The sequence below is a fragment of the Pygoscelis adeliae genome, unplaced genomic scaffold (assembly GCF_000699105.1).
Source record: "Pygoscelis adeliae isolate BGI_AS28 unplaced genomic scaffold, ASM69910v1 Scaffold79, whole genome shotgun sequence".
Lineage (NCBI taxonomy): Eukaryota > Metazoa > Chordata > Aves > Sphenisciformes > Spheniscidae > Pygoscelis > Pygoscelis adeliae.
The window spans coordinates 3,332,083-3,350,666 of NW_008825532.1; the positions used below are offsets into that span (position 1 = coordinate 3,332,083).

General features: G+C 46.6%; 1 protein-coding gene across 2 annotated transcripts in view; it reads left to right on the plus strand.

Moving 5' to 3' along the window:
* PLS3 (plastin 3) overlaps window positions 1-18,584 on the plus strand; it is a 47,838-nt gene that overhangs the window by 4,266 nt on the left and 24,988 nt on the right. The window contains exon 1 of one of the 2 annotated variants that reach the window (XM_009331679.1): window positions 9,190-9,245. The exons of the other annotated variant lie outside the window; for it this stretch is intronic. The gene's annotated coding sequence lies outside the window, so the exon portion shown is untranslated. Of the gene's footprint in view, window positions 1-9,189; window positions 9,246-18,584 lie in introns of those variants that run through there. 2 annotated transcript variants of the gene reach the window in all.

An 18,584-nucleotide genomic window follows, 5' to 3' on the forward strand; every position in this document is an offset into this window, starting at 1 on the left:
CTTTCCCTCAAAGTATCTGCAGCTTGGCATCGCAGGAGCTGACTGGGCGAGCGAGGTGTGATACTGCTTCTGCGTGCTGGAAGTGCCACGTAACACTCTGCATTGTTAGTGCCAGAAATAGTGGCTACAAATTGATGCAGTTTGTGTCAACATGAAGTGGTGAGATGAGTGTTTTTGCTTCATGAGAGCATCCCATCTCTGATGTACCCATTAGCTTGCAACGGGAATTGGAGACTGGAGCACTCTGGGTTACATTCGTAGCAACGTGTGTGTCTCTTAAATTTGATCAGGTTTTGGGTTTTTTTTAATGTTTGTATTGGTCTTTGCCCTAGCAATGTTGCTAGTGTATGTGGTACTGTCCCAGCCCTGGCCGCAGAAGCTCACGGTGCCAGGACTTCTGTTCGATGGGCTGTGCACAAAATAACAGGGGAGGGGGATGGCTGTTCTGCTTCTCTCACTGTCTCTCCAATGCTACAAGGTAGAAGAGTGTCTTGCTCTACTTTAACAAACAGTAGGACTGAACTTGCTGCCTTTGACTCTGCCCTGCTGGGAAGGACGGGGATGGTGGATGAGATCCCATGCGTTTTCACAGTCACTGTCCCCGTTTTTCTGGGACAGCTCAGCGCAGCCCCTCCCAGCAGGCAAAACTGCTGGGTGAGCACCAAAGTTCTCGGTGTGTCCGGAACAGTGCTAACCAAGTGGAAACTCGAATTCAAGCTACCCATCCCTGTAATTGGCATTGATATTTTGTGAAGCAGTGCTTCAGCTGGGTCACTTGCTAAACAGCGTCTGAAAGATCATAAATCCTGGGTCCTTGTTTATGCTGCCATCGCAATCTTGTGCTCCTTCCTGCTAATCAGCCGGGAAGGGTCTGTGGAGCGTTGTTTGGTTTTGGAGCAGTGCTGTGGTTTTGAGATTCCAGGATGCTGAGTCTCATCCCAGGGACAGGCTTGGATGCTCTCCTGCCTTGGAGCCTCTGCAGCAGGATGCTAATGAGCAGGCTGATACTCCAGCCTGTCGCTGTTTTCCTTGGGTTAAAACAGTGTTTGCCTTCTGCTATAATTGTTGAGCAGCTGCGGTGGTATATACATATATATATATTCCACTCTAAATCTTGTAGTTAAACATTTCCTTGACCCAGCACAGAGCCAAGGTGCTTGTCTCCAGCTGGTTACAGAAATAAAGGAAGTGAGTTCCAAAGCAATATTACAATTATCTTTTTCTTCCTGAATTCCGCACAAAATGTTTTGCCTTCAAGAATGAATTGTGAGGACTTTTATTTTGGGGAATACATAGGGTGTTTGTAGGTGTATGTAAAGTTATCCTGTTATGGTTGGTATTGTGCAGACAAGCAGGGAGAAGGTTGTCCCCTGCTTTTAAGAACTGTTTCTGAGATAGCAGTACTTTGAAGGAGGTCAACAGAGAACAAATGGAAATACATTTACAAATATGTTCATGTTTCTCAGTGCTCCTGGAAATAATAAGCAAGTTTCTGAATCCTCACTTAGGTAGAATTCACCTTTCCATAAGGAGAGAGGGGAAACTGGGCCTTCTGAAAACTGAAAATATTTTGAATAAGTGGCCTTAATGTCTGACCTAAACTTTAGCCTGTTCATTTCTGCACTGTTTGGCCAAGGTTGGGACTAAGCTTTCCTTGGGGACACGGATGGAAGATTCCAGTGCAATCCTGCCCCTGCCCTTCTGTTGCCCACCCCTTTGTAATGTTCTTGTTGATCTAATTTCCAGCTGGGCTCTTGCCACTGTTTTATATAAACCAAATGCTCAAGCAAAGGCAGCATAGTCAGACTTCTTGTTGAAAACTTGAAAAACTTACACTGCTTCTGCCCAGCTAAGAAACTCCTGGAAGTTACCATAGCTCTCCTGGATGGATGGTTATGGCAGCGCCCAGCCTACTTTAGTTAGGTCCATCGCTAATGGCAAGACCTTTTATGCCTCCCTCCCCACCTTCCCCTTCTCTAAGGGGTATATATCCTTTTTCTGGGTTTATATAGGGTTGTTTTAGTCTGTCCCTTTGCTCCCTGTCTTCTGAAGGTCTATATAAAGAGGTCTTGGAAAGCCATGAAATGGAGTAAGATTCTGCCAGGTACTAATGGCCTTGCAACCCCTTGTTATGTAAAAGCCTTTACAACCAGTACCGGTCCATAATTCACTTTAGCAATTAAGGCTTTGTGCATTGGGTTGATATCAACTTGGCACATAGCAAGGTATTGCATTTTCTTTTAATGCATTGCCCTTTCATGTGTAACACTCATAGCTAATATTCTTGATCAGCATGTGGACCTCTTTGGTGTAATTCATGTTGTACTTTGTGGTGTCATTGCTCCCAGCTATAGAACTTCCCCTCCTACCTAAGCTGCAAAGTTGCTTCATGCCTTCTATCAAATAGCATGCCTTGCTTAGTCTTGGCTTTATGTAGGATCTGTAGATTTTAAAATTTTTTTTAAATTTGGAAGGATAAGGGTGGTTTTTTTTTTATACTAATTGATAAAGCATTAAACTCAGCAGCAGCAACTGACTTGAGAGTATAAGAAATCTGCAGTCAAAGCAAAGACTGGCTTCACAGAATAGAGATCAGTCTGCTACTAGTAGCTGTTTTTTATGGGCCAGAAAATGTGAGACAGCTTACTAATTAAAAGTGTAATGAGCTGTATGGTGAAGATTGCACTCTAGGGACCTGAAGGCTATGGGTCACAACTTGCAGTGTATGTGTGAGTGGTAATCCAGCTCTACCTCACCTTTCTACACATCTGAAAAGAGTGCAATAGTCATGGGAGCCCCTGAAGTTAACCTCTCCAGCAGGTCCGTTCTACAGAAGATTTTTCTGTTGGGGTCTGAGACAAAAGGAGTAGTTAGGGGGGAAGCCAACAAATGCAGGCACGACCTAAATACCAGGAAAAGCTTCAAGGTCCCTTGAGATGAGATTCTGGACTAGTTCAACACAGCTGAATTTGTAGGCCCACTTGCACAACATGATGAGCCGCGTGCCAAAATCTTCTACCTCCAGCATCTGGCAGGATGTCCAGATGAGATACCAGTGACTCCTCAAAGATCGTCTGAGGCTGGGCTGGGCGTATGGGCTGCTGCCCAGGTTGGTCTGTGACTGTACCTGCTTTGCCTTGACTCCCCAGCACCGAAACCTTTCTGATAGTGGGAGGTCCCCCGCAGATGAGTTGTGTGGGACTGAAGAGCCACCCAGTGGCAGTCTCCCACAGCCTCCCCACTAGCCAGGAGTGGTTTGCAGCAGACTGATTTGGACAGTGGTCAACAGCTGGCTAAATGTCTATTTGCTGGTCGGAGCAGGCTGTGACTGCAGTGGTACAACCTCTTCCTGCATATAGGTGAAAGATTTTAAGCAGTCCCTGACCTCTGGTTCTGCATAATTGCCAGTCTTGCTACAGTCCACGGATTTATTTTTCAAGCCACATCCTTTTTGCTGTTGTAATCTTATTTTGAAGATTACACCAATTTTATTAATAATCTAATAGGCTGCTTCTGTAGGCAAGTCACTGGTGGTGCTTGGCATTAGAGATAGCTCTTGTTTGCTGTTGACTTTTTAAATCAAAACGAGGTACAGTGCTTGGCTTTGGTAAGAGTATTTATGTTTTAGTATTTGAAAAGTGAGTCTTCTCAGGGGAAAAGTCTGGCTCAAGTAGCTGAAAACTTTGCAGAGCTGTTGCTGCTGCTCAGGCTGCAGAGTATTTATCATTGACAGAAAGTGAAAAGGCTTATGACAGACTTGTATGAAAATATGAACCTCTTGTGAACAAACCTGTGCTCCTGTCATTTGTATTGTGGTACAATCTGCAGTTACGATTGTTTTTTGGTGTCTCTTAAAACCTTCTTTTTTCTGCATGTAAAAAGACCTTAGTACAAAGAACTACATTACTATTAAATTGCAGCTTTTGCAAATTAATCTGAAGTTTATTCCATGAGGATGCAGTCCACATGAATGCTTTATACTTGTCAATTGTAAATGTGTCTAAACTGGATGTTGCCAGAAAATGGATCAGAACAGCTTCCCTGCTCAGAAATCTTGCGCAGTCACTTACGTTCCGCAATCGTGCAATTTTATTATAAAGCGCTATTTCCTTGAGTAGTGACTTAAGGTGGATAGTCGTCTAGAGTATCTTCTCCAGGTGAGCAGAGGATTGCCTAAGCCATGTCAAGGACTAGTTTGGCTGATGGACAGACCTGGCAGCTGAGGTGAAAGATGGAATAGTATGTCTGTGCCTGCAGGACCCTCCTACCTCCTAGTGCCACCCTTTCTCCAGTGGCCTGGTCTGTGGTGTGGCTGAGCTGGTCTAACTGGGGTGCCGTGCAAGGGTGGTCCCTCTCTGCTCTGCCTCTCCTTCCCTGTGCTGATGTCCATTTGACCCCACAGCGAGCTGGGGTGGGGGGACTGAAATGCTGAGGAGGAGGAGAGGGACGGGGTGGCCTTTGGATGGCAGTCTGCAGTGATGTCTGCCCTACTTGGGTGCGGTTTTACTGTGTGTCCAGGTCAGCTCCTCTTTGCATGCTTTGGTCTTCATCAGCCTTCACCTCGTGCCATTGTAATCGCCTGAAGAAAAGTGTTTTCTTTGGGGCGTGATAGGTGCACTTTGTGACGGGTTAGGTGGAGCTGCAAAACCGGCTTAAAAATATTCTCCACTTCAAGTTCCTTCCAGCGGCCTCTTTTTTGTCTCAAAGAAGATGTAGCAGAGAGGATGGGAAAGTGCCTCAGAACTGGTGGTGCCCTGCTCAGGACTGAGACCTGCCTGCGGGACTGACCGGAGCAAACCCCAATGGTACTGCAAACACCTGCAGCATTTTCGGCACTGGCTTCTGCCCTGGGAAGTGCATCAGATCTGGCAACTGCTTTTCCAGTGAAAGTGCAGAAGGTGTTCCCAGGTCATCTGTAGTTTCTCTCTCCCTTTACAAAAAACCCCCATCCAACCCTAGGCTCCCCATTGCCCGTGATCTCAAGGGAATAGCTTGTTCACTTTTTCTCCACATATCCCCTCTCCGCACCCACCTTTTGTGTCTTTCAAATTTAATAAAGTGGGTGACTCAGTACTAAATATAAAGCCTGTTTCCGGCATCATCTGCCTGTGGCTCATTTCCTGGAGCTGACATCAGTGGAGCCTCCGATTTCCTTATGAAATAGCAAGACATGAGATATCCTTTGCACGGTGTTCTGGGCATGCTTGCTGACTTCTTTGGTGACTGCATGGCTCCCTGCTCTAAGCTGTGAATAACTAGTCAGTTAATTACTAAGCTGAGCGCTGTTGGAGCACAGGGTAAATTGGGCAAGTCCTCAGATCTGTTTTGCACTGCAAAATCGTACTCTAGTTTGCAAGCGTTTTTTAAATAAAGACTAACTTTCAGTCCCTACTACATATGCAAGTTTTTTGTTAAATAATCATGAGCCTGACTAATGTCTTGCTTTCTTCCTGATGACAGGCTCGCTGAAAGAGCAGCTCTGGAAGCTTTTAGGGGGGAAATCTAGCAAAGATGGATTTTTTTTTTTCTTTAAAAAGACTGATAAATTGAGGCGTTAAGGTCAAATGTTTGCTCCTCAATTGTCAAATCCTTCCATAGCTGTTTACACTGATGGAATGTACTCTGCAGTTGGTCGCAACTGAAGGTAAAGGCAAGAAGTGCATAAAACTTCAATTTGTATTAAAAAGCACAGGGGAGAGTGCTTCTGTCCATCTGTGCGTAATTTCATTAAAATCCTTATCTTTAAAAGAGAACGTGGACAGAACTGGAGGAGGGGAGCATCTGGCACGTGGTAAATGGTCACTGATCGTAGTCCAAAATGGGATGATGGCTGGCCACTCAGCTTTGCTCTCTAAAGCCCTGGCTCATAAAGTGTGGTGTCTTCTTTCTGGTGGAGTAGACTGAGTAGACTATTTGGGTTACCTCGTTTTTCTTCCAGCTAGTTACTCTTTTGGCCCTGTCCCCTCTTTTTTTTTTTTTTTAAAAGGAGGTGGGATGCTCCTGAAAATGCTTGATATGCAGCACCAGAGCAGACAGGGCCAGGCAGAGGCAGAAGGTTGAGCCAGCTTTGTCACTCCTGGAGGCTCACTGAGGTCCACTGATGCTCTGGGATCTCCTGGGGCTGGTGTGGCCCAGCCCTCTGGCCATGGGGGTTCCTCTAGCTTGGGGATGCTGGAGGGGGCCAGCATGCCCTACACCCCCTTGGCTGAATGACAGTGGAGCTGGCTATATCCCAGCAAACAGCTTTTTTAGGCAGGAGCCAGAGGTGCCTGCAGGCAAAACCCTTCCCAAAAATCACTAGAACTGGTGTAGCGTGTCCAGGGGCTTGTGCATCGCCATTGGTTTCATTGGTTGTCTCATACAGCTTCCAGTATTAGCATGGCATCTCTTGGCATTGCTAACTAGTGGTGGAAAAGACTACTTCTGAAGTGGGCAGGAAAGCCTGGTGTTCAGGAGCAGGTGGTTGTCCTCTCCTGGGCGGTGGGACTCACTGGGGAAAGCAGTGGGACTGCACAGCCCACTGTAGCCAAAGGCCAGCGCATTGGATGTGCTCCCTTCCTCCCTCAGAGCTTTGCCAGAGGGTCTATTCTTGAGGGCTAGTGGTGAGAGGAGAGGGACAAGGTGACTCCTGGATTTACCCTCTCTGCCCCTTTGTCACCTGGTAGGCAGCAGCTGCCACTCCCACAGCTGTCGTTGAGTAACCTCTGGAGGACAAATGTATTAGTGGCCTCCCAGTGAAACTTGGCAGCTGGAGCTGGGGAGGAGATGCATCCTTGTGCAACGATGTGCTGGAGGGATCCTGCCAGTGCCACAAGTCCTCCTTGGGTGTAAACCTCGGTCCTGATGCTCCATGCAGGGGAGCGGATGTGTTACCTGAGCAGAGTAATTTCTGAGCACCTCAGGCATCTTGTGCTTCCCTAAAAGGCTTTCTTAAACGGGGAGGAAGAGGAAAATACACTGGTATACTGGCTTGACCGTAAAACTTCCTAGGAGGAGCGTGGGGAGCGGTGTGTGACCAGCCGTGCTCGAGGAAGTGGGCTGGGAGTGCCTGGGGAGCTGTGTGTCCGCTGCCTTCCATCACCACACCCCAGTGTGGCAAGTCTCAGGGCATGACGTGGAGATGAGTGGTGCTGGCACTGCTGAAGTGCTATTTTAGGTTTGAGTGTAATTGCAGGTTGGACTGACGGGACTGGATTTGGAGTATTTGGAGAGCAGAGTGCTCGTAAAGCGGTGGAAAAACTGGCTATCGCTGATCCTTTGCAAATGTGGAAGATAGGTATTTCACGTGCACTGTGTGTGCATCAGTTAAACAACTTCTCACGGTGGAGCCACTGAGGATCTGTGCTGACTGATGACAGTGGGTAGCAATGCCTTTTCCCTTCCCGGCAGAGGGAATGGTAATAGGTGTTAGCCCTGTAGGATGCATTACACTTACCTGGAAAAAGAAAAGTGAGTAAATGGAGGTTTGAGGACCCATGGGCTGGTGACTTTTAGGTGTCTGCCTCTGCAGCATGAACCTGCCACCTGCACACCTGCAGGTGCTGCTTTTCTATCCCAGCAACATGGACGCCGGAGACAAGGAGAGGAGGTTTTTCTTTTCCCTCCCAAAAGCAGACATTGCTCCTGCAACGGCTCTGCTGTCAATAGAAGTCGTCACAACCTAGTTTGGGAGCTGGGCTTTGGCACACTTTCCCCAGGACCTGTTAAGCCCTAAAGCCTCAGGACTTCCTAAACCTTGAGGATGAATTTATACTGTGCAATGTGTTCACACATAGAGCAAAAAAGTGGACGGATTAAACTTCCTGAAATAAGTTTCTTAAATTCTGTTGCATGTTTGCCCCAAGACTTTGTGGGCTGGACGCACTCATTGGTTTGGATCAGAGCAGCCAGATGGGCTCCTTGCACCCAGGGGCTGACGTGTTGCTGATGCAAGTCGGAGCAGAGTCAAAGTTGCTCTCTAAACCCTGTCTGGTGCGCAGGCAACCTGATCGCGGTGGAGTGCAAAAGTGTTTTTCAAGCCAACTTTCCTTTTAAGTTGCAGCTGCAATTCTGGGCATAAAAACCTCTATTTTGGTTTCTGTTATATTTACCATCCTGAGGAAGCTGGCAGGTTGTGGGTTTGGGGTTTTTGTTTTGTTTTTTTATACCTCTTTTGAAACTTTACAGCTGGAAGCTAAATTTTCAGGTGATACCCAAGAAATGGGACCAGGCGATGACTCACTTTCCTGGCTGATGTAATTTTTAAAAGGAAACAAAAAGAACAATGACCCTATTGGTCAAGTGTTTTTAACTTTTAGAACAGTCATGGGTTCTTCAAATTCTTCACTAATTCAAGTATTGTGTTTATTAGTAAGCGACATCCTTTCCTTTTAGCTATGGGAGGGCTCAAACATTATGGACTTAACAGGAATAGAAATTTCTGAAATGTGATTATATTTTGGAAATCCCACTTAACCTTTTTGGTGATTGATTCTGCTCCTGTGCAACAACGTGGTACATGATGGTTCTGTTGCTTGTATCTTCCTGGTTGGTAGCAGATGTCTGTCCATGTTTCCTCTAGAGCAGACAGGGATTAATCGTTGAGGTAATGCAATATATTACAATATAGAACAGCTCTGAACTCTGTATTTACCACCCATTCAGACCACTTTTTTTTTTTTGTGGAACTGTGGGGTGAAATAGCAGGCAGCATCTTCCTTTGGTGTGGACTCAGGCTGAATAGGTCTGGATCCTCGTTCTGTTCATAAGCTTCTGGTGGTTTTAAAGACATCCATAACGTAAGTACATAAAATGAAATACAAGCTCCATGTTGCTGTTTGGCTGGACAAGCCGAGAACTAGCAAAGTAAAATGCATTTAATTTAAAACATTAAAGGTAAAAATTATTTTTCTTTTAAATTTAAAAAAAAAATAGTTTGCTTACCTAAAAGCTTTATATCTTACTGCCTCCTGTTCCCAAGTGCCAAGCAATAAAAGAACAAAAGCTAGTTGTTGGGGGAGGATCCCCCCATCCCTACTCCGTATGTACGTGATGCTTCGAGCCGCCTGTCCCTTAGCCTTTCTAATGCATCTTTTTGCCGCACGACTGCATCCCTTCTGTGGCTCTCGCGAAGCGACCTCCCATTTGCTGGGCGGGGATGGTGGGAGGAATGCTGGCTGTCCAGATCCGTGCTGTGGGCGTGGGAGACGCTTCAGCGCTCGGGCCGGGCAAGGGAGTGATTTGCCTTTCGTGAGAGAGGAGGAAAGGTAAGGGTGTCTCCTGCTGCGGGCTGACGTTAGGATGCCGCTCACGTTGCTGGCTGCTGCTCAGGGTTCTGGCTGGCTGCGTGGAGGCAAACACATGCCAGAGATTGCCCTGCAAGGATGTGTTTTGCTTTTATTTATTCTGCGAAATGTCTAGTGATTCCTAATGTTGTAGTAAAGAAAGGAAAACAGCTCTAGGCAGAATGAAAAGATTAGTTTCAGGTTTTAATGCATTTTAAACTTGGAATTTATCTGTGCACCTGACTGAGACATGCATGCAAACAGAGCAGCAGCAAGTGCTGTGACTGACTTTGCATCACCGAGTATTTAGTTTTTCAAGTGAGGACTGCGGGTGTGCCTTCCCAGAAATCTCAGTCTGGGGCATGTCTTTCCCCATCTCAGTCTGCAGCAGGCTTTTAAAAAGCAGAACTGGGTAAACTTGTATGTTAGAAGCGTTAAATATTTATATGTTTGCCTTGCAGAAAGTGTGAGGAGCTCTGAGTACTTTTGGCAAGTGGCTGTAGGCTGCTGGCTGTGGTGGCTACCTAACTTTTTGGGGTCTTTTGCCTGGAGAGGCTGGGCTCTGAGTGCTGCTTTGCTGTTCTAGTGGGAATGGCATGTGGCATCACAGCCTGGCAGGAGTTTGTTTCCAAACTGAGGAGTTTATCTTGCTTGCTATGTTTTCTGGTGAAGGCTGGCTATGCTTGATGCTGGAAGCTGGCATAGACCCTCTTCAAATGCTTTAGCAGCCGCTACTGGCTAAAACACTTGTATACCAAGTACTTTTAAGTATTGGACTGAAATGCTGAATTTTTTCTGCTGAAAAACTTAGACTTAACACGTCTGAAAAACTGTAAAACACATCTAGTGTAGCTTCTTCATGTCCTGATTTTGTTTATACTGAATGTGTTGCTCTTAGGTTTTGCTTAGTTATATTTTACTCTTATCCTGCATTTATTCTGCAAAACATCTGGCTGTAAAGAGTGATTTCCACAGCTGGAGGACTCTCTCACCCTCCTGAAATTCGGAGTAGCGATGAGGTGGTGTGCTGTTTACAGTGCACACATCTCTCTAACCATTACATCTGTCCTAGGGGTATTGGGCACGGGCTGAGCTGCTAAACCGAGGGAGGAGGAGGAGGAGGCAAAGCAGCTTGAAGGGACCCAACAAGAAGTTAGTGCTTGGCTCCAGAAGTGCTGGATGCATCTTGGAGATCCTGCCTGGCCTTGAAACCTGCTAATTAGGGTGCATTTTGCAGAGATTATTAATGCTTATCCAAGAGTCACGAAGTAGAGCTTGCCTGATCCTGGACTGGCGGCTGCTACCTTTTGCTCACTATCGTTCCTCCCCGTAGTAAGTTAAATTATGGAGAAGTGTGGGGAACACCCTGCTGTCAGAGTAAACATGATTTCACTCTCATGGCAGCCTCCTGGGAGGCAAAGACAACAGCTCTCCTGCTCTTCTATCCATTCCCCATTAATCTTTGAGATTAATGTTTCTGCTTTTGTTAAGGGTAGATAGGATTTGTACCATCTCTCAGAGAAAACGAGTGTTGAATTTACAGGGTTTTTTCTATTTCCAAAAGCCACTAGGACAGCTATGCAGTGACACTGATTTATTGCAGCCTAGTGTTGCTTTCTTGCTCTGAATCAAATTATTTTGACTTCTTCCCCTTGTTCCCAAGTGCTTTCTAAACAAGATTACAGGCAGCAGGGGAAGGATGGAAAAAAGTTTTTCTTTTATCAGTAGCTCTTTAGAAAGAGAGATCAGTTACTGAAATTTCTGGTTTTTAAGAGACTTTTGAAACATAATTCCAATGCTTAGAGTATGGTTTGTAGTCTCTAGTGTTTTGTTTCTTATTTAAGAAAACATTCATTGACACACTTCTCTCAATGTTTATCATCTGGGCAGCAGTCACTGGGCTGCCAGGATTTCAGCCCTGGCTGTGCCATTTCAGGACAGCTCTGTTTATCTTCAAACTGATAAAACAGCCTGCAAAATCGCTCGACTGCAGCTGTACCTTCTAAAAGGTTGCACGAAACCCACCCTCCCAAAATTAATTGCTGAAACTCCCTATTGTCCAGCTCGCCAGGGATCGGCACCGTCATGCTGGGTGTTCGGCTTGCAGGAGCTTGTTTGCTGGCATTGAATAAGCAGTGACTGTACTGTGATTTAATTTAGGGTTTGCGTTGATTCCCCGGCCTGGGTGGGAGGAAACTATAATAGACTGAGTAACACTTCTTGCTTTATCATGGCATATAGAGTATCAGTCAAAAGGTGCTACCCGAGAGCGGAGGCTGGAGGTGCTGGGGGGATGGAGATGGGTCTGGGCTGCGTGGCCTCGACTCCCTTCAGCCTTTGAAGGGCTTTATCCAGCTGCGGGGGGCCAGGATACAGGCTGAGGTCTGCAGCTCACCCTCATAAGGAACTGGGCTCCTTTTGGGCTGAAAATTGGGAAATCGAGAGACACATACTTAAAGCATGTTAAGGGTAACCTGCAGGTCTCAGCAAGCAGGTCCCAATCGCTTCTGGGGAAGGAAATTAGCACTGATTCAGCCTTGCGATCCTCATCCCTCCTCGCTTATGCAGGCAGGGAACCCGTTGACTTTCCCACCACTGCTCTGAGAGTCCCGTCATAAAATGAGGGATGCCTTATGCAGAGTTTTGCGATGGGTGGTAAGAGGTGGGTCCTTTCTTGAAGTCATTTATGGTTAAGATACAGAATAAGCAGAAGGAAGTGTTTAATGCTGCTCTTTATTTGGGGGACTAGGCAAGAATAAGAATTACTATCAGCATAAGCATTTCCTGAGAGGCTAGCATGATTTTTCTGTGCCTGAGCCAGGAATTTAAATTAAGCCTTCTGAGTCTCAGTCCATTAGCTGACATCTGACCCCCACCCCTCCTCTCTTTTACCTTCTTGCACTTAGGCTTAAATTATCTCTGAATGTTATTTGCTTTTGCAAGTTCCAGGCAGGATGAGTGTTCAGCTCTTCCTTTCCTGAGAGGTCTTGAAAGGATCACCTGTTTCATGTTGTACTCATTAGTTAACGGGGAATATTGCTGTTCTGTTTCCACTGATGTGAACAAACTATTGAAATTCAAAAGTGAGTTAAACCAGTCTAGTGGGTTATGATCTCAAATGTGCTCTAATCCTGGAGTAGTTGCTCTGCTAAAACCAGAGGTGTGCCAAAATGCAATGTTTAGGAGAAGTATTTGGCAAAGAGGCTTTTAAGGACTGATTCATTGGTGCCTCAAGCAGTATTTTATCTGGTTTCTACTGTGCCCTGCAGATTATAAGTACTCTGTAGATACATGTTATAGAGTTGGAGCAGCGAGGCGGTCGGTACGCTGTAGCTGCGAGACTGCAGCATGATGGGTGTGTGTAAGTGCAGCTGCAAGGTCCAGCAGGCAGCTGTTCTCCTTGAAAGTCAGCACTGTCCCTGCTTTGACTGTCCATCCAGTCCACTTGGCCCTGGTCTTCCATATCAGGAGCCTTCAGAGAAGAGTGTAGGTCTGCAGAAAGCTTTCTGTGCTTCTCACTTCCACTTGAGTCCCAAACCAGTTTTATGTTTCTGTCGGTTCAGCCTCCTTGTAGTAAACGCTGGGTCATGAGAGTAAGCAAGCATCCAGCTACTCTACTCCAGGATTGCATGTTACCCCTTAACGTGCATCAGAGGCAGCTCTGGCTCATAGTCCTTCAGGACTGGATGGGGATGTGCCGGGGGGGACTGCACTGAGGACTGGGGAAGCTTTTTTTTCCCCCCCCCTCCCCTGTGCAGCTGGAGTCGAGGCATTTGTGTTACTCTGACTTCTGCTCCCCTCCAGCCTTTGGGCAATTGGATATCATGTGGATGAGCATCCTCAGCTGCTTGCTGTCATTCTCTTTTCTGTATCTGTGAGGCAGAGGGATTTGTGTACTCACAACCCTACAAATTTCTGTGTCACATCCCCACCTTTCAGTATTCTGGATACTGCCCTGAAGGACATGGCTTTCCTGGGCTTTTAGCAAGGGGCTGATTCCTATTTGATGCTGTGAGCAGGTTTGATGCTGATTTGGGGTTTTCTGTGGGTACCAGCTATAGCTTGGTTCTGGGTCAGGGTGCTGAACATGCTGACTGTTATCTGGGGCTTGATGCACCCCAAAAAGCCTCGTTGGCTGTGCAGGGGAGTCAGAGGCATATGAATTGGCTGATGTGTCAGCAGTTGTTTTTAATAAGGATTTAAGATGATTGAAGCTAGTGAATCTGGCTCTGTCTTGAAGGGAGAGAAAACACTTTGATGAACATGCAAAAAGTGAAGGATCAGATTGTCCAGGCTGTCCATGGATGTTGGGGCAGTGGTTAAAATCTAAGCAGAAGGCATAGGAAAACTGGTTTGCTGCAGTTGTTCCCATAGCATTGGAGTGACCCTGCCCCTGTGCAGCCCAGATCCCTGCTGGGCATCTGCCCAAACGCTGCTCAGAAAAATCTCTGGCATTGTTCTACCCAGGTCTAGCTAGGAGAAATTGGGTTTTTAACCTGGACCTGCTGGAGGAAAGTGCGATACCCAATAGAGACATGCCTCCAAATCCAGAGACACCCACTGGCAAGCCAAGTGCAGTGACTAACTCCAGCATATGTCTCTGCTTCTGATGGATTTGACAGGTTTTTCCTCTGCAGCAGCGGTGAGTTGTGTAACAATGGGAGCAAACTCTCACAGTCTGCTCCCAGGTGAAAATAGTATAGCAGGGAGCCTGTCTCTCCCAGCATGACAGTTTCAGGGATTTGAAAGAATATAAAGCAAAACCTGCTAATGGGACTTTTGCTGATGTGGAGATGCTTCAAATACAGCAGCTGGAGATAATCTCTCTATGGGATTGGGAAGAAGTGAGCCATAAGGTGTCTGTGCAGTGGGAATAGCTATCTGTGGTCCTGTGTCCTTTCCCTGCAATGCAGCAAGTGGCTGTATAACAGCTGGTGGTCTACATAACCAGCATGGATGAGTCAAAGTGTGTACTCTGTGTGTACTGGATGTACTGCGTGTAAAGGCAGTAGCTTGAGGAAGCTGGAGAATTGGGAGGTGGGAGGTAGTCAACTCAAACAGCAAGACAAGCTTAAAGAAATTCAGTATTAAAATTGAATTTGTGTGTAGTTGGCCCTTGGCCTGTTGAGGTGAGTTGTTTGGTGCTGTGCATGGATGAGGAGAGCTGGATTAATAATGAAATAAAGCTGGGTTTGGGTGATTGCTTTGCAGGCATTACAGCCTAGTGCTGTTCAATAGTTAAAGCATCGCAGACCTTGAGAGCAGAGCTGTAGTTTCATTGGTGTTGAGCCCGATGTGCATGGGGCTGGGAAAGCTTGGTTGAAGGGAAGAGCCACAGATGAGAGATGCAGCTACTTGGCCAAGTCTGGCACTGCAAAGAAACACCTGCTCAAAGCTTCGCGTGCCCCTTTCCTCCTGAGGCAGGGGAAACAACTAACTGAGTCGATAGGAACACCTCCGTGTTTTGCATGCGTGAGTACCATATTCATGCAAAGAGCAGCAGCAAAGTCATTTCTGGGGGACAGTGGTTTGTGTAGCAGTGTCACGCTCTTGGCAAGGTGTTAGACACCGCAGTGGCACAGTCTCTGCGGATGGGGTAGCATCTCCTAATCACTGCTCTTATCAGGATGACACCTATTGCCATATGGAAAGACGAAAGTGTGGCAAAGCTCTAGTTTCAGCCTGTGCCTCTGATCTGTGACTGTCTGGAAGGTAATTGCCAAATAAAAGTTTGTGTTTCCAGCAGCCTGGTGTTTGCTAATAACTACACGTAACGAATGGGTGCTGTCTTGGAGTAATTTGATTAACAAAACATTGTTTGAAACACACAAACTGATTATGAGCAGGAGAGGATGGAGTGCATGATAGGTTTTCATTTACAGGCCATCAATCCCTAAACTTCCCTGTCTCCCCCCAAAGTGGCGGTAAGTATTTATCTTGGAGGACTCATCAGACCAAGTCTGTGCACTGCAAGCTTTCACTTCCTTCTGTTGCTGTCAAGTTTGAAGATGTTTTCTGTAAAACCCCAAAGGCTTTGCTTGGACTGGACCAGAAAAAGGAGTCAGCAGAGCTGTTGGGTGTGCCCGACGATGGGGTGTGGGGGGTATGTGTGCCCTCTCCTGCCTGCAAGCATTTCCAAATGCAGCATGAGCCCAGGGCTGGCCAGTGCCTGTGGAGGCGGGTTCGTGCAGTGTTGGGAGATCCCTGTAGCATCCTCTGCAGCATCCCAATCACCTGGGAAGAGATGCAAAGAAAACTCAGGCTTTCAGCCCTCACCAGCGACTCGCTTCCTTCATGGCTTTGCCCTGAGCGCAGTGGCTGCCCTTGGGCTGGCCCAGCAGCTCCAGAGATTGCACAGCCATACCGGGATGGGCACGATGCTGCTGGCCCCATGGAGGGAGTCTGTGCAGCAGCAGCGGAGAGGCCCTTGCAGCAGAGGGCTAGAAAGGACTTTGTGGTGGCCAAGATTCATACATCTTGCAAAAGGAGCCGGGGGTGTATATGTGTGTGAATGGGGCAAGGGAAGCAGGGGAGTGTGGACGGCCACTCCATTCTCTGATGTGGCTCTTGGCAGGGCTCAGCCCTACCTGCAAAAAGGGGAGGAAGAGGAGAATGGGGTGAGCCACAGGAAGCCTGGGGCTGGATACTACATCAGCTGAATCACCAGGATTCCCTCCAAATTAGCTCCAAATTAGCAAGTCAGTTGCATCAGTGTTGTGTGCTGCAAGCCCAGGGGCTCTGGCACTTGCCGTGGGTTGCTGGGGGGGGAGGGGGGAACCGAGTGACTGGTTGTCTGGCTCATTATTCCTAAAGCAAGACTGATATGTACTGGGTTAGTGGTCAGAGACATGCGGGTTTTGAAGTATTTTTAATTAGCTAGTGCTGACTGACTTGCCTTCTCATGTCTGGAGCCTTTGTCATGAAAAAATAGCAAAACCACAGGTTCCTCTGAAAAGGGGAATATGTGCGGGGTGAGTCACTGCTCCAGACTAGGCCTAGTTTGCTCTCTTTTTTTTTTTTTTATCGGATGGAAAAAGGGCATATTAATACCTTTTTGTTGACACTTTAATATGTCTCTCTGTTTGCCTGTTTGAGTAAACAAATTGATGCTGTTAATCAGTCAGTTGTAGAGATATTAAAACAGGGTGGGTCTGGGAGGGACGGAGCAGCTCGGTTTTCAAAGTAACGCGGAGCTGCTAAGAAAGCAAATTCTTCCATTTGGATCAGCAGCAAATTCCAGCTCTGTTTCTGTTGGAAGTGTTCAAGTGGCTGTCGGGAAATATTTGGTTGCCGTGTGCTTTCAAAATTGAAGTAATCCTCCAGCTTCCAAGGCGATGTGCAAATGCCTGCAAATGCTCCTCCCCCCCGCCCCACATTTTCCGCAGATCCTCTGTGCAGGACGCAGCTCCCGGGGCTTCCCCTCTTGGGGAAGAGTCCTGGAGACTTTTTCCTCCAGCCTTGAGTGTTTTTAAGTTGCTGTCTGAGCGGTTAATCCACCCAAATGTCCTGGTTAGCTTCTGGCCCTTGTGCTGGAAGTGCTGAGTGCCACAGTGGAGGCATCCCTCCGGTGACAGTCCCTGCTGCAATGGCATGTCTCCAGGTGGCTTACAGCTGTTAAAACACACGGGCTGGGGCAGCTTTATTTGACCTGCCCGTATTGCAGTTCTGTCTGGAGAGCAAATAAACTAACCCTGATTCAGTGACTGCAATGTGTTTAGAAGCTATAAAACTTGTTTGCACAGAAACTTTATACAGCTCCTCTCTGGGAAGGTAGTTGATATTCGAAAACCTGAGATGCACTTAAAGCAGCTCTGATCTGCAGCACAGAATGAAGTCTTCAGAGGACAGAAACGGGCTGCACCATCTGCCAGCCACTCGATTCTGTGAAGCTGCTTTTGTGCATCCATGTGTTACGGAGCTGCCTTTGCTTTTCTTTTGTGGGGTGAGGAATGAAGGCAAGAGCAAAAGGGATCTGGAGTAGGAACTGCTTCCTTATACACTGCTTATGTGTGCACTGACCGATGGACCATCTGTTACCAGGGTGTAAAATGAGTATGGGATCACTAGCTCACTTCTGTCTCATCTTTTCCCCTCATTCTCTCTTCCTCCCTCTAAAATGGGTCTTTAAATGTGAGTTTGTCTCTGGGTGTCATTGCATGCCCTGGCGGAGACTTTGCTCGTGGTAGAAGTGAGTGTGACGTGGTGAGGCGTGAGCAGCGTGGTGCTGTGTCCCCACAGGGCTTCGATTGAGGCAGCTGATGTGTGATCCCTATGCCACTGTGATAAAAGGGCTTTTCATGTGTGTGAAGAGAAAGCCTCTTGTTTAAAAATGCAACTGAATGAAAAACAGGATTCTGAATACCCTAGACTCAGCTATTAAAAACAAACAAACAAAAAAATCCTCACACAACAAAAAACTGAGAATCTGCCCTGCCCCCCAGCCCAGTGTGCCAATGTTGGTGTAATACCTCTCCACTGCAAAAAAACTCTGTAAAATTGCTTTGGAGCTTAGCAGTCCCTGTCAACTTGTAACTTTGTGGCCCACTAACCTTTTCATATACTGTTTTGTTATATTATAACAACATACTTTCCCCTTCCTAGACAGCTATAACAAGGGCAGGTGTCTGCTTTTTCTCTGCTGGTTCAAATTCTCCCTCTCCTCTCAAGCAGAGAAACAGAGAAGGAAGAAGTGATATGAAAACTGAGAGGTAAACCTGTTTTGTAGACTTACTGACTGAGCTGAACAGCATAGGGGCTGGAAGGGAATTTTTTTTTTTTTTTTTAGCGAAGACCCACAACAGCTGTTTAAAACTTTGATAAGTTACAGGGATACGTTCTAAGTGAAATAAGAAATTCAAATGTCTAGTTAAAGTTTCTTAGTATTTAGCATATTACAATAAGGAAGTATCTTTTGGGAAAACAGCGAGCAGTTTTTTTAAAAGTTCTTGGCTTATGGTGGTGTTTGCTGCTTGTTTTGGTGTTAAAGATGTTAGAGATAGTCAGCAGCAAATTAAATTCCAATGAAGTGGTTAGATAATGATGCTTTTGGAAATTCCTCTTTAAGGGAAATCTTAATGGTTTGAAAATGAATTGGTGCAAATGAGGACTAGGAAGAAGGCAGAACTTGTGAAGGGGCATTGGCTGAGTTCTTAGTCTCGGCCTCTCCTGCCTGGCAGCTCATGCCCCCTGCATGCCTGCGTAGCCAAAAACTGTCTCTGTTCCCAATAGTGTTCCCAAGTGTTTCTGCCAGTTGTGAAATCCACCTCCCATAGCATGCACCAAGCTTGCTCAGAGCTGACTTTCTTGCTGAGCAGCTCCCCC